The sequence below is a fragment of the Macaca mulatta genome, chromosome X (assembly GCF_049350105.2).
Source record: "Macaca mulatta isolate MMU2019108-1 chromosome X, T2T-MMU8v2.0, whole genome shotgun sequence".
Classification (NCBI taxonomy): domain Eukaryota; kingdom Metazoa; phylum Chordata; class Mammalia; order Primates; family Cercopithecidae; genus Macaca; species Macaca mulatta.
The window spans coordinates 40,045,170-40,057,493 of record NC_133426.1 but is presented as its reverse complement, the minus strand read 5'-3'; the positions used below and the strand labels follow the sequence as shown (position 1 = coordinate 40,057,493).

The 12,324-nt window shown below is 52.4% G+C and overlaps 1 protein-coding gene across 4 annotated transcripts in view; it reads left to right on the top strand.

Annotated features, from left to right (window-relative positions):
- Positions 1-7,412: 7,412 nt before the first annotated feature.
- Positions 7,413-12,324, top strand: part of BCOR (BCL6 corepressor) — a 127,496-nt gene continuing 122,584 nt past the window's right edge. For all 4 annotated transcript variants that reach the window (XM_015127212.3, XM_077988352.1, XM_015127210.3 and 1 more), the window contains exon 1: positions 7,413-7,765. The gene's annotated coding sequence lies outside the window, so the exon portion shown is untranslated. The remainder of the gene's footprint in view (positions 7,766-12,324) is intronic.

The window sequence follows — 12,324 nt, the reverse complement described above, 5'->3', positions numbered from 1 at the left end:
TACTGTTTGTTGCAAGTGTTGCTTCTTACACATACTCTTATCAGGCGTAGGAATTTCCATTCCCTTCTAAGTTTGCTAAGCGCTTTTACCATGAACGAATGTTAAATTGTATTTATGGCTTCTGTGTGACCTTAGAAAAGTTACTTAAAACTGTAAACTGTAAAATGTCCTACTGCTTTGGTGTTAGAAATATCTGGTTTCAAATTACAGCTGTGCCATTTTCTAGCTGTGACTCTGGGCAATTTAATTAAGCTTCCTCTTATAGAAAATAGGGATAATTATAGTAACTCCCTCATAGGAATCTGAGACTTTTCATATGTTCAAGAGCCCAGAGGCTGGCTTTGAACCAGGACTAAGGTTTAACATCCAAAGCCCAGGCGCTTAGCTCTCAGATACTCTGCAGACGCTGATGTTCCCCAGAGCCTTTCCATCTCCTGGTCCTCACTCAGGATTTATTGGAACCCTTTCAATGATGAATGGGAATGGATCTGAACTCTCCCATCCACAGTCACACTTTGCCACCCAGGACTAAAGGCACAGACTTTATGAATGATCAGTCCACTGTGATAGCCAGTGTCCAAAGATGCCCCTTCACCAATGACCCATGCCTGTTGGTATTCACACCCTTGTGCAATGCCCTGATTTTAAATATGGGTGGGCTTGTGACTCTTTTGTAACTAATCGAATCAACAGAAAAAATACTGAATGACGTGTAAGTCTAGCTTCTGTCTTGGTCTTTCGATTCACTCTGCAAGATCTGGGCCACCATGGAAGATGTGCTGCTACCCTAAGATCACCATGCTGGAGAAGCCACTGATGGGCACCACACTCTACAGTTCCACCTGGGCCCAGACTTCCAGCCTTCCCCACCAAAGGAGCACACATGTACATGAGGCTGATTTGGCCCCGTCCAGACCACATCCACCACCTGAGTACCACTGAGTGACTCCAGTTGACCCTATGTGGAAGAGAAGAATCATTCATCTTTGTCCTGATGCAATTCCTGACCCATAAGACCATGAGATATATTGACATGGGTGCTATTGTAAACCACCAAGTTTTGGGATTGTTTGTTGGGCAGCAATAGATAATTGGAATATCTACTTTATAGGTTTAGTCCGTAGTCTAGAAATGCACTAAGCAAACCTGTCCAGTGTTCAAACATATGACACCCATCTTATGCAGCCCTATTCTACCTACTGAAGTTAACCATATTCAAATAAACAGTATTTAAGTATCGGGAAAACAGTGCGAGAAGGAAGTCATTTCACTCTAAATGTCCTGCATGTTTTTGTGCCTTCAATCCTTCTATTAACAAGAAGGGACCGGGTGCAGTGGCTCACACCTGTAATCCTAGAACTTTGGGAGGCCGAGGAGGGCAAATCACTTGAGGTTAGGCGTTCGAGACCAGCTTGGCCAACATGGTGAAACCCCGTATCTACTAAAAACACAATATTAACCAGGCATGGTGCCTATAATCCCAGCTACTCGGGAGGCTGAGGCAGAAGAATCGCTTGAACCTGGGAGGCGGAGGTTGTAGTGAGCTGAGATCACACCACTGCACTCCAGCGTGGCAACAGAGCGAGACTCTGTCTCAAAAAAATAAAACAAACAAAACAAAACAAAACAAAACAGACAAACCTCATCGCAGTTGATAACATTGGTACTATTATGCCCAGTAGTTTTTTAAGGCTGAGGAAACAAAGCTTCAGAGAGAATAACTAATTTGCCTAAAGTCACATAGCTAGTTAAATGGCAAAGTTAGGGCTGGAACTGCAAGCCAAGCTCTTTCTTTTTTATTTTGGTCTTGGTTAGGAAACTTTTAGTCGGCAATCAGGGAAATCCATTCATGGTAGCACAAGGAAGAGAATGGAACTGACTGGAAGAACACAGGAGCAAAAGTGCAGCCAGGCCTCCCAGGGCCAGGACCCAGGCACTGAAACCGTGTCAGGAGCCTATGTTTGCCCCCTCTCTGGAGCCACATGTTTCTGAAGGAGCCCTATTGCACTTTGGCTTAATTTTTCCCTGCTTTTCTGCAGACTGGCTTTCCCTGGCCTGGCATACATAGACTCAAACACAATGACTCTGTGATCAGAACAGACTACATAATCTGCAGAGCCCAGAAAAAAATTAAAATGCAGGGCCAGCCAGGCACTGTAGCTCTTGTGCCTGTAATCCTAGCACTTTGGGAGGCCGAGGTAGGAGGATCACTTGAAACCAGGAGTTAGAGACCAGTCTGGGCAACACAGTGAGACTCTTGTCTCTACAATAAATAAATAAATAAATAAATAAATAAATAAATAAATAAATATTAATTAGCCAGACATGACAGCATGTGCATATAGTGCCAGACACTCAGGAGGCTGAGGTGGAAAGATCACTTGAGCCCAGGAGTTCAAGGTTGCAGTGAGCTATGATAGCACCACTGCACTCTAGCCTGGGAGACAGAGCAAGACCTTGTCTCAAAAATAAATAAGTAAAAATAAAAATAAGCAGGGCCCCAGGCAAAGAAATCAATCTCCCCTTCTTCCAGGCCCACTGCCCCAATCTATAGCAGTCAGGCAGCCTCCAAGAAATCACAGCCTTCGTGCTGGGACACTGTGCACCTGGCGCAGAGGTTGGGGAGAGGCCCCTGCCAAATGTGTGTGGCCTTGCCAGCCTGGGGAGGGAAGGCTACCACCTTGTCCCACCCCAAGATGCCATGAAACATATCTGACCATGACCCTGATCTTCCCAATTTTAGCACCGAGGACCCTGCCCGGGACAGAGGGCAGTAGCAGTCCCAAGGCTAGGGTGGTGTGTGGGAGTCTGGGCAGGGCACAGGGCCTTCCAGGAACTGGGGAGTGGGCATCTGAGGACCCATCTCAGGGAGGTGAGCCAGGAAGCAGCAGGAGGTAGGTCCCTGCATGAGCAGAAGCACCAAGATTCTGGTGTATGCCTCGTTGTCTCATCAGACTTTACTTACAAAACATAGACATCGTTTTACCCAGAATTTCTTTTCTTTTCTTTTCTTTTTTTTTTTTTTGAGATGGAGTCTCACTCTTGTTGCCTAGGCTGGAGTGCAGTGGTGCGATCTCGGCTCATTGAAACCTCCATCTCCTGGGTTCAAGTGATTCTCCTGCCTCAGCCTCCCAAGTAGCTGGGATTACAGGCACATGCCACCATGCCCAGTTAATTTTTGTATTTTTAGTAGAGACGGGGTTTCACCATGGTGGCCAGGCTGGTCTAGAACTCCTGACCTCAGGTGATCCACCAGCCTCGGCTTCTCAAAGTGCTGAAATTACAGGCGTGAGCCACCGCGCCCAGGCTTTTTTCCCAGAATTTCAAGATGGTAGCTACAGAGCAATAACCCCAAGCATGGAACCCATGTGACTGCACGGGTCCCTTGCCCACGGAGCCAGCCCTGTCCTGACTAACCAGCCTTCTCTCTCCCAATTCACCGCTTCCAGGAGAAAAAACGGAACTAGCTCATCTGGTGGTAGTTACAGCTACATAGAAGCTGTCGGCATCCCAACCCCCAGCGACAGGGGTGTGAACCAGGACTAGACCCCAAAAGGTCTCTGCTGAATCTTCTCCACCCACATGCTTAATGTTCTCATACTCTCTGTGAGACTAGGAGCAGAGGTGGCCAGTTGCCTACACCAGTATTCATTCCCCACTCTTCCTTCGTAATTTGAGATAACAACGTACCCAAGCTAAAAGACGACATTTCTCAGTGCCATGAACTGAATGTTCGTGTCCCTCCCAAATTCATATGTTGAAATCCTAACCCCAATGTGATGGTATTAGGACATGGGGCCTCTGGGCGATAATTAGATCATGAATGGTATTAGTGTCCTTATAAAAAAGACAGGAGAGCGTTTGCCTCCTCTCCCTGCTCTCTACCATGAGAGGATGCAATGAGAAGAAGACCGCTCCAGCAGGCCATCAACAGACACCAGATCTGTCAGCACCTTGGGTTTGTTGTTGTTGTTGTTGTTGTTGTTTTTGAGACAGAGTCTCACTCCATCACCCAGGCTGGAATGCAGTGGCGAGATCTCGGCTCACTGCAACCTCTGCCTCCTGGGTTCAAGCAATTCTCAGCACCTTGATCGTAATCTTGGACTTGCAGAACTGTGAGAAGTAAATGCTTTTTTTTTGTTTGTTTAAACCTCCCACACTGGTAATTTGTTGTAACAGCCTGAACTTACTGAGACATGCAGCCTCTTTCTTGCAGCAAGAGGTGGCCAGGCCGGGCACAGTGGCATATGCCTGTAAATCCCAGCACTTTGGGAGGCTGAGGAGGAGGATCGCTGGAGCCCAGGAGTTCGAGGCCAGCTAGAACAACGTAGTGAGACCCCCGTCTCTATAAAAAATAAAAAATTAGCTAGGCATGGTGGTCCCAGCTACTTGAGAGGCTGAGGTGGGGTGATCACTTGAGCCCAGGAGGTCAAAGCTGCAGTGTGCTGTGATTGCACCACTGCACTCCAGCCTGGGTGACAGAGCAAGACCTTGTCTCAAAGAGAATAAAGAAAAGAGAAACAAAGAGGTGACCAATGAGATGTCAGTGGAAACCATTGGGTGGGACTTCTGGGAAATCTTTATAAAAGAGGCTGATGCAGCTGGGAGCGCCCCTTCCCCTCTCCTTGCTGCTAGGACTTAAAGCAGTGAGTGGAATGATCAGATAGAGGAGATGAGTTTGGGAAGGGGTGGGGCTCAACTGTTTATTGAAGAGTCCAAAAGGATCTGAAGGGTAGTTGGATGAGGAAGAGGACAGGATAGGTATTAAGAAGATAGACCGTGCAGGATTTGATGATAGGGGCTGTATCCTCTACCCTGTTTTCTTGTGTGCCAAGAAAAGTAGAATGTAAGCTCCATGAGGGCAGGGGCCATGTCTCTTGCTTACCATTGCATGCCTAGTACAGTGCCTGGCACAAAGTGGTCAATCAATAAATGTCTAATCAATGTAGAATGAAACATGCTCCATACATCCCTTGGGGGCTTTACTCCTAATTGGAAGCAGGTTCAAGGGGTCAAGAACATCCATACCTCAGGGGCCCCTTGGACCCGGGGAATAATTCCTAAGTATGGTTTCTCTTGCATTGTGTGCACCCATCATCCCCACACCCAGGCCCAGACTGGAGTTTCTCAGGGCCTAAATGAGCCATAGGAGTACCTGCCTGCACTGAGCTTTTCCCAACTCTGGCTCCCGTGTGGTTCGAAGGCCAAGTTAATGTCACTGTTTCCACAACATCACTTCCTCTGCAGCGTGAGAAAAGAGGAAGAACACTCGCTATGTGACTCTCCTCTTCCCCCAGGGAAAGCACAAAGCTGTTGGAAACAATAAAAGCAGCCCTGTGTAAAGGGGAGACTTTTGTCTGTGCAGTCAGGGGTTGCTGCGCCTGCAACTTCCTGCAGGGATATTCGGCAGCTTTGCAGATAAATAAATGCTCACATTCAGAATGACCAGCCTAGAACACTTTTATGAGCCTTTTCTCCTCCCCAGGCTGTACACAGATAATACATCAAATTAGCATCCCGAACCTCTGGTTCAGCATCACTTGACACCAGACCCTCGGCATGAGGGGTGGGTTTTGGCAAGGCTGTTCTCAACTACATCCCAGCAATGTGGGATTGAGGCTTGTGACCTCCTTGGGAATCATCAGATGCTTCCAACCTGGGCTGGCCACAAGTTGAGGTCATGAGGTCTTGCTGGTCACTCCAGACCAGACTGTAAAAGAGGCAGCAGAGGCTGGGTGTGGTGGCTCATGCTTGTAATCCCAGCACTTTGGGAGGCTGAGGCAGGTGGATGACCTGAGGTCAGGAGTTTGAGACCAGCCTGGCCAACATGGTGAAACCTCATTTCTACTAAAAATGCAAAAATTAGCCAGGCATGGTGGTGCACACCTGTAATCCCAGCTACTTGGGAGGTTGAGGCAGGAGAATCGCTTGAACCTGGGAGGCAGAGGTTGCAGTGAACTGAGATTGCCTCATTGCACTCCAGCTTCAGTGACAAGAGCGAAACTCTGTTCCCCCCCCAAAAAAAAGAGGTGGCAGAAACCCCAGCCTTATAATAAAGATTGGGTTGTAACTTGGAGAAAATACACATTTTCATTTCTCCATTGATAATCATAGGAATGTGAGCAAAAATATGTAACCATGAGGATGGGGAAAGAAAAAAAGAAGGAGTGAGGGAGGGAAGGATAGTAGTCAATAGATAGTGAATGGATCAAATTGGAAAGGAAAAAGTTCACTTTCAGGTAACCTGAAGTGGAATTTGGCCTCATTTCAGGTTGCCCAACTAGTAACACAGGATAACTGGTAAGGTTTAGAAAATGAAGTAGGGAGAGGGGAGATTGTCTAAACTTTGTACTACTTACTCCCAATATATGGTATGAAAATCTATTCTATTGAGCTATCTAAATATAAGTGTTTTTAATGCATCCTTTCTTGGGCCACGAGGAGGAGTAGGACAGCACAGAGCACCAGTGGCAGCTCTTCAAATCACAGATGTGGTCCCACTGACTGGGATTGCGGAGCTGTCAGTTAAAGTAGATGACTGCCTACACTTCGAGATGCAACCTCACAGCTGGTGAGGGTTGAAGCCAGCTGCACAGGGTGGTCCGTGAATTAAAAAATAACCACAGAGCTATAAGCCACGCTCCCCCAAACCCCCACCAGCCGATAGAAGGGAAGCCAAAGAAGCACGTTTGGTGGGTGTACCCTCATCCCCTGTTGCTTATGTGTTCAGAATCATGTCAATTGCAGTTCCTGGCTGCCTGACCCTGAGCAGAATCCTACAGAACAGGAACAGGGTGGGGAAAAAATGGCCGGGACCAAGTAGAAGCTGCTTTGGCTATGTGTCCCCAGCAAGTTCAAATGACTACCAGGATGGTTGGCTAGCAGATAGGGGTAGGAGGTTAATATATTTTTGAATAAGAGTTTCCTGTTACCTGCAAACACTCAAAAAAGAGCTAGAGGTTTTTATTCTTCTTAGGAAGAACAAGGGTTCGGGTTGTTTTCTCTCATCACTTGTCATCAATGATTCTGTCAATCATTTATTCTGACACCCATTCATTCCACAAATATTTATTGAGTGCCTACTATATGCCAGCCACAATGTTACACACCAAATATACAGCTCTCAAGCAAACACTGGGTTTTGTAGACAGGTTTGTACTATTGATACCAAGGTATGCACTGTAACATACTTACAGCATGTTTAGCCACCCTGAACTCAAGAGACTTGGGTTCAAATCCTAAGTCACTTACCTAGCTGAGTAACTGAGCTTTACCCAGTTTTACACGATTGACCTTTCCCTATGCCTCAGTTTCTCACTCTGTAAAGTTTGAGGGCTTGTGAAGAACTTAGCACAGACCATGGGAGTGGGAGCTACCATTATTTAGCACAGTCCTCCCACCCCAGCTCTGCCTGGTGCCACAGTCCACCGCTTGGTGGTATTTCCGAAGCTGGCCAGGCCCTCTGCTGCTGACCCTGGAAGTCGGGTCACACTAGACAAGGCTGCATGTGCGGGGAGAAGGCGGGGCGGGGGGGGCTCCTTTGCACGCGGCTGCTCGCGTTTCCCCAAGGCCTCCAGAGAGTCTAAAAACTCACCTCGGAGGAGGGGAAAGAGCGTGAAGTGGCTCTTTCGATCTGAGACACCCCCTCCCGGAGAACTCGCCCCCTCCCCCCAAGCCCAGTGCGGAGTGAAATCTTAGAAGCCGCGGCTGCTGGGTTTGAACGGAATGCCGGAGTCAGTGGAAGACGGAGCTGGTCGGCCCGAAGGTCAGCGAGTTGTTTTGAGTTCTCCTACCCGGAAGGTAGGGGGTGGGGTGGGGAGCAGGGAGTAGAGGACGCCAGGGCCCCCGAGAGACCCCGCGTCAGAGCAAAAATTGTTTGTGCTCCGGAACAGTCAGCTCAGCGGAAGCCGCGACGGGGGCGGGTCACGTGCGGCGGTGGCGGCGCAGCTGGCGGGGGAGCCGGGCTGGGACAAGGGCCGGGCCGGGCGGGGGTGGCGCGGGGCGGCGGCTCTCGCAGCCGAAGGTGGAACCGGCTGACTCTGGGCGCTGGGAGCGAGCGGCTCCCCGAGCCCGGAGCGAGGGAGGCGCGCTAGTTATGGAGGGACCCGTGTGGGAGCCAGGGCGCTCGGAGCTCCGCGTGGTGCGGCACGGGCGGGACGAGGAATCGTGGGGGGGCGGGGGCAGGGACACGGAAGCGGGCTCCCTGGGCGAGAGCGGAACCGACGCGGAGGCTGCGCGGGCGTCTGAACCCCAAGAATGGAGGCGCCGCTCTTGTAGTCGCCGGCCTTGTTTTCTTCTTGAACGCAAATCCCGGAACGACCGGAACCGCCATCCCCGCCTGCGTCCCAGGGGCGCCCCATTACGCATGGGGGAGGGTGGGTCCCGCGGGGCTACTCCGAGAGGGGATCCGTGAGGCCGAGGCCGGGGAGGGCTGCGAGGTGGCTCGCGGGTGTGCGAGCCGGAGCGGGGCTGTACACCACACAAACAGTCTCCCCTTCCCCAGGAAGAGCGGGCTAGGGAAGACGCGGGCTAGCTCTGGGGGCTCCCCAGGACTGTGGGTGCCAGGCGGGGACCGCAAAGCGGGAGGGGGTGCTGCAGAGAAACCATCGACTCCACCTGGAAGACATTGGCGGCCTCGTGGCCGGTGGTGAACGGTCTCACGCTTCCCCAAAGTGGCGCGCGCTACTCCAGCGTGGGAGGGAAAGGACACAAACTTGGCCATCTGCCAGAACCCTTGAGAACGCCTGACTTTGGTGTCCCCCCGCCCCCCGCAGTGGCCCGAAATGTACTCTCCCTCCCATAGTCCACGAGGTTCAAGTCCGAGGCCTGGAAAAGTAGGGTCGCGTGGTCTGGCCTCGGATGGGAAACCCACCCACGTTATTCTCAGGTGCCACGCGGGGAAGGCGCTGAACAGTTTTCTTGCAAAGTTTCCCGCCCCTCACCCCAGTCGAGGAAGGGCGGCTCTTCCGGAGGTGGGGGCGGGGAACGGCCTCGGAGCAGGGAGTGGTGCTAGTTCCTCTTCCCCGCGATCGCTCGGGCAGCCGGCGCGTTCGCGTCCCCAGACGCTGCACCCCAGTTTGCTGCAACGTCTGCTCGGAGTCGCGGCAGCGGGTGCTGCGCGGAGTCTAGGACGACGCGAGACGCCATTTGCATCCCCCCTCCCTCCTGCAGGTTGGCGGGGGCGGCGGTGTCGCCCGCCGCGGAAGCGTATTCCTGGCAATGACACTGATTAGATGCTGTGTCGATACGTGCACAGAATCGGGGTGGGCCTTCACCTCTCCTCTGCGCACACACTTTCTGTTGGAAAAGTTGCGGGTTTTTTTTCTCCCCTTCTCGCCGCACAGCTGCTGTCTCCAGGGCGGAATTAGGCGACCACGTTTGCTCAGCCCGAAGGAGAGAGAATCGCGCCGGCGCTGGGAGGCCGCCGGGCCCGGGCCGCGAAAATCCAGCCCTGGCTTTGCGTCGAGCTGCTGAGTGCCGCGCTTACGCGCGCGGGGCCAGCCGGGGCCTGGTTTCCATCTGCCCCTTTTGCCTCCGTGTTAAGTTCGCCGGGGAAAACCCAACGATCCGTGCAGAGCCCCTCGGAGGAGAGTCCCCGCCCCACCCCACCCCCAGCCCGATCCCGACCGATGGAAAAAATGACAGTATAGGTTAGAACAGGCTGCCCGCGAGTATTAATGCGGGCGGCCTCCGTTCCCGGTGCTTGGGGAGGATGGGCGCTTCGCCAGGAAACCGCCGAAGGAGGAGCCATGAGGGCCGCCTGCCTCTTCCCGGGCTAGAAAACGTGGATTCTCAGAGGAACCAGACAAATGTGGTCAGACAGCTGCAGGAACTTACCCCATCTAAATACAGGTTGCCCATGTATATTCCAACCAAGATCATTTTTGTTTCAATCTAATATACGTTGAGTCAATTAGAAATACTGTGAGAACTGGTCAAACGATAGATAGGAAACTTGCTCTTTGCCTGGTGTTAAATGTATGCTCAGGAGGTGCGGGGCTGAGCACTACCGGCGCAGCCAGTCTGTGTCCTCAGGAGACAGGGTCCCCTTTGCGTTCCACCTTCAAAGACCTTAATAGAACTTGAAGAGAGGATTTATTTTAGTTGTAGTTTCTATTTGGGGGTTGCTTAATCCTTGCAAACTCCTGCCTGGGGTTGTTGGTCGTTAGTAGTAGATGGTCCTGCGTTTTGGCTTTTACAGTCCACGTTTTTCTCTTGGCTTTTTCTTTTCCTGTGTACACGCTGCTGGGTGCGGGGAGGGGGCTGCCCAGACGTGTGCTGCCGCCGCCCTCGGGCTCTTACTTGCGCACCACGCGGCCTCGGAGGAGGGGAAATGTGAACTCTCCGGGTGGCGCTCGAGAACTGGAATTCTGATATAGGGCTGCGGGTTTGTTCCGGAGGCTGGCTGGGAGCGGCTTGTAGGGGCCGGAGGCTGTGAAGGGGAAGCCCCTGAGGCCTCAGGAGCAAACCTGGAGGCGCCCGTGTTCTTTGTCTTTCTCGGGGCTGGCAGCTTGGCACGCACAGTCCGATAAGGATCTACTGAGAGCTAGAGCGCACTGCCAGCACATTTCAGTGATTAGGCAAACGCCGGTAGCCACTTAAGGCAAAGGCCATTTGCGTTGTCTTTGAAAAGGAAAAGGCAGCCTCACCTAATGAATTATGGGTGACCCTGGAGAGGCCAAGCAGGGGAGGCCGAGGCCTCCTTAGGCTGTTACACGCCGCAACTCCTCCCCTTTGTGCCAGAGTCCCCATTTCGAAGGTAATGGGAAGCGTTTTGAAATTAGAAGTCTGACGGATTCTGTCTACAGAAGTGGTATTTGCATCTGTGCGTCAGTAAAATGTGGCCCGCCAGCAGCCCAGGGACAAGGCCTGCCATACGCCAGCCCTGGACCAGTGTTAGACCAAAGTACATCCCAGAGGACATGGCTTTTGGCCAACTCCTCGGAGAACTGATTTAAAGAGGTGGCCTTCAGCCATCAAAAAAGGTGGCCTGGAAGAGTAGGCTGGAGGTCCTGGAAACCGGCGCTCTTCCCCAGGGCTGCAGGGAGTGAGTGGGTAATGCTGCCTGAGCCCTGACGGAACTTGCCATTAATCCAGTCTAAATGAGCACCATTAAAGAGGACTCTCCCTCCTATCCACCACCACACACACAAGCCTTTACGGGAAGGTCTAGTGGAGACAGTTTGAGGGCATTTGGCCTTCACTTTTCAGTGGCCATACAATAGTGTCCTCTCCACCCTGCCAAGACCACTGGCTCTATGTAAACCTCCAGGAACTTTAACCTGGACCTTGTTCTTTACTCCCTCCCCATCCAAAGGGAGTACCAGATTATAGCAACAAGCACATGTAGTATTGTACTGGAGGCAGCGTTCTAAGCGCCTTATGTATGGAGGGAGGCATGTTATCCTCAGAACAGCCCTACGAGGTAGATACTAGTATTGGCCTTGTTTTACAGATGAGGACTCTGAGGTTCCGAACTGTTAAGCGGTTTGCCCAAAGCCGCACAGCTTGGGATAGGGCCTGATTGACCAGAGGGAGAGAGAGGGCTGTGTTGCCTCTCTAGCGTTTTATAATGAAAGTGAGCTGTTTGGGAGGTGTTTCGAGAGGACTGCCTGGACCCCAACCTTCCAAAGGAAAATATGAAGAGATCAGAAGGCCCAACATTTGGCCTTTATTTTGCAAAACAAAGGTCTGTCGAGTTGTACAGTGGCATGTTACTGTGACTCTTCCGCGGCAAGGAAGAAGAGGTCAGGGAAGGCAGTGCAAAGGCCCCCCTGGCCCACCTAGCCGCATAGCATCCGGCGGTCACGTCCGCCGGAGGTGACTGGGGACTGGGGACAGCCGATTGCCGAGGAACTCCTTATCGCCTAGTGTCAGTGCTCCCGGGTGCCGGAGCTAAACGTCCGCTTGCGGGGGCGGCTGGTTCACACCAGTCCCCTGGCTCCCGACGCGCCCCAGGGCTCCTCCGGCGGAGCTGGCTAGATGCCCGGCGGCGGCTCCGAAGCTCCGGGCTCCCCGCCACTTGCCCCGCCAGCCCGAGGCATGAAGCCCCACGGCCCAGGATTGGAGAGCCCAGTTCCTCAGTCCAGGTTGGGACTGCTGGTTCTGGGTTGCTCACGATCACTCTTCCCTCAACACCCGTCCGGCCGGGGCGCGCGCGCAGACACACAAACACAAACGGCTTCCAAGCGCGCAGCCCGCCTCCCGGGCCTCCGCTTTTCCTTCCTCCTCCCCGCTCGGGCGCTTCGGAAGCCCGTGGCGGTTGTGTGCTGCGCCAGGGAAGAGTCCGGGTTGGGGAGACCGCGCTGCCCTCTTCCCCCCAAG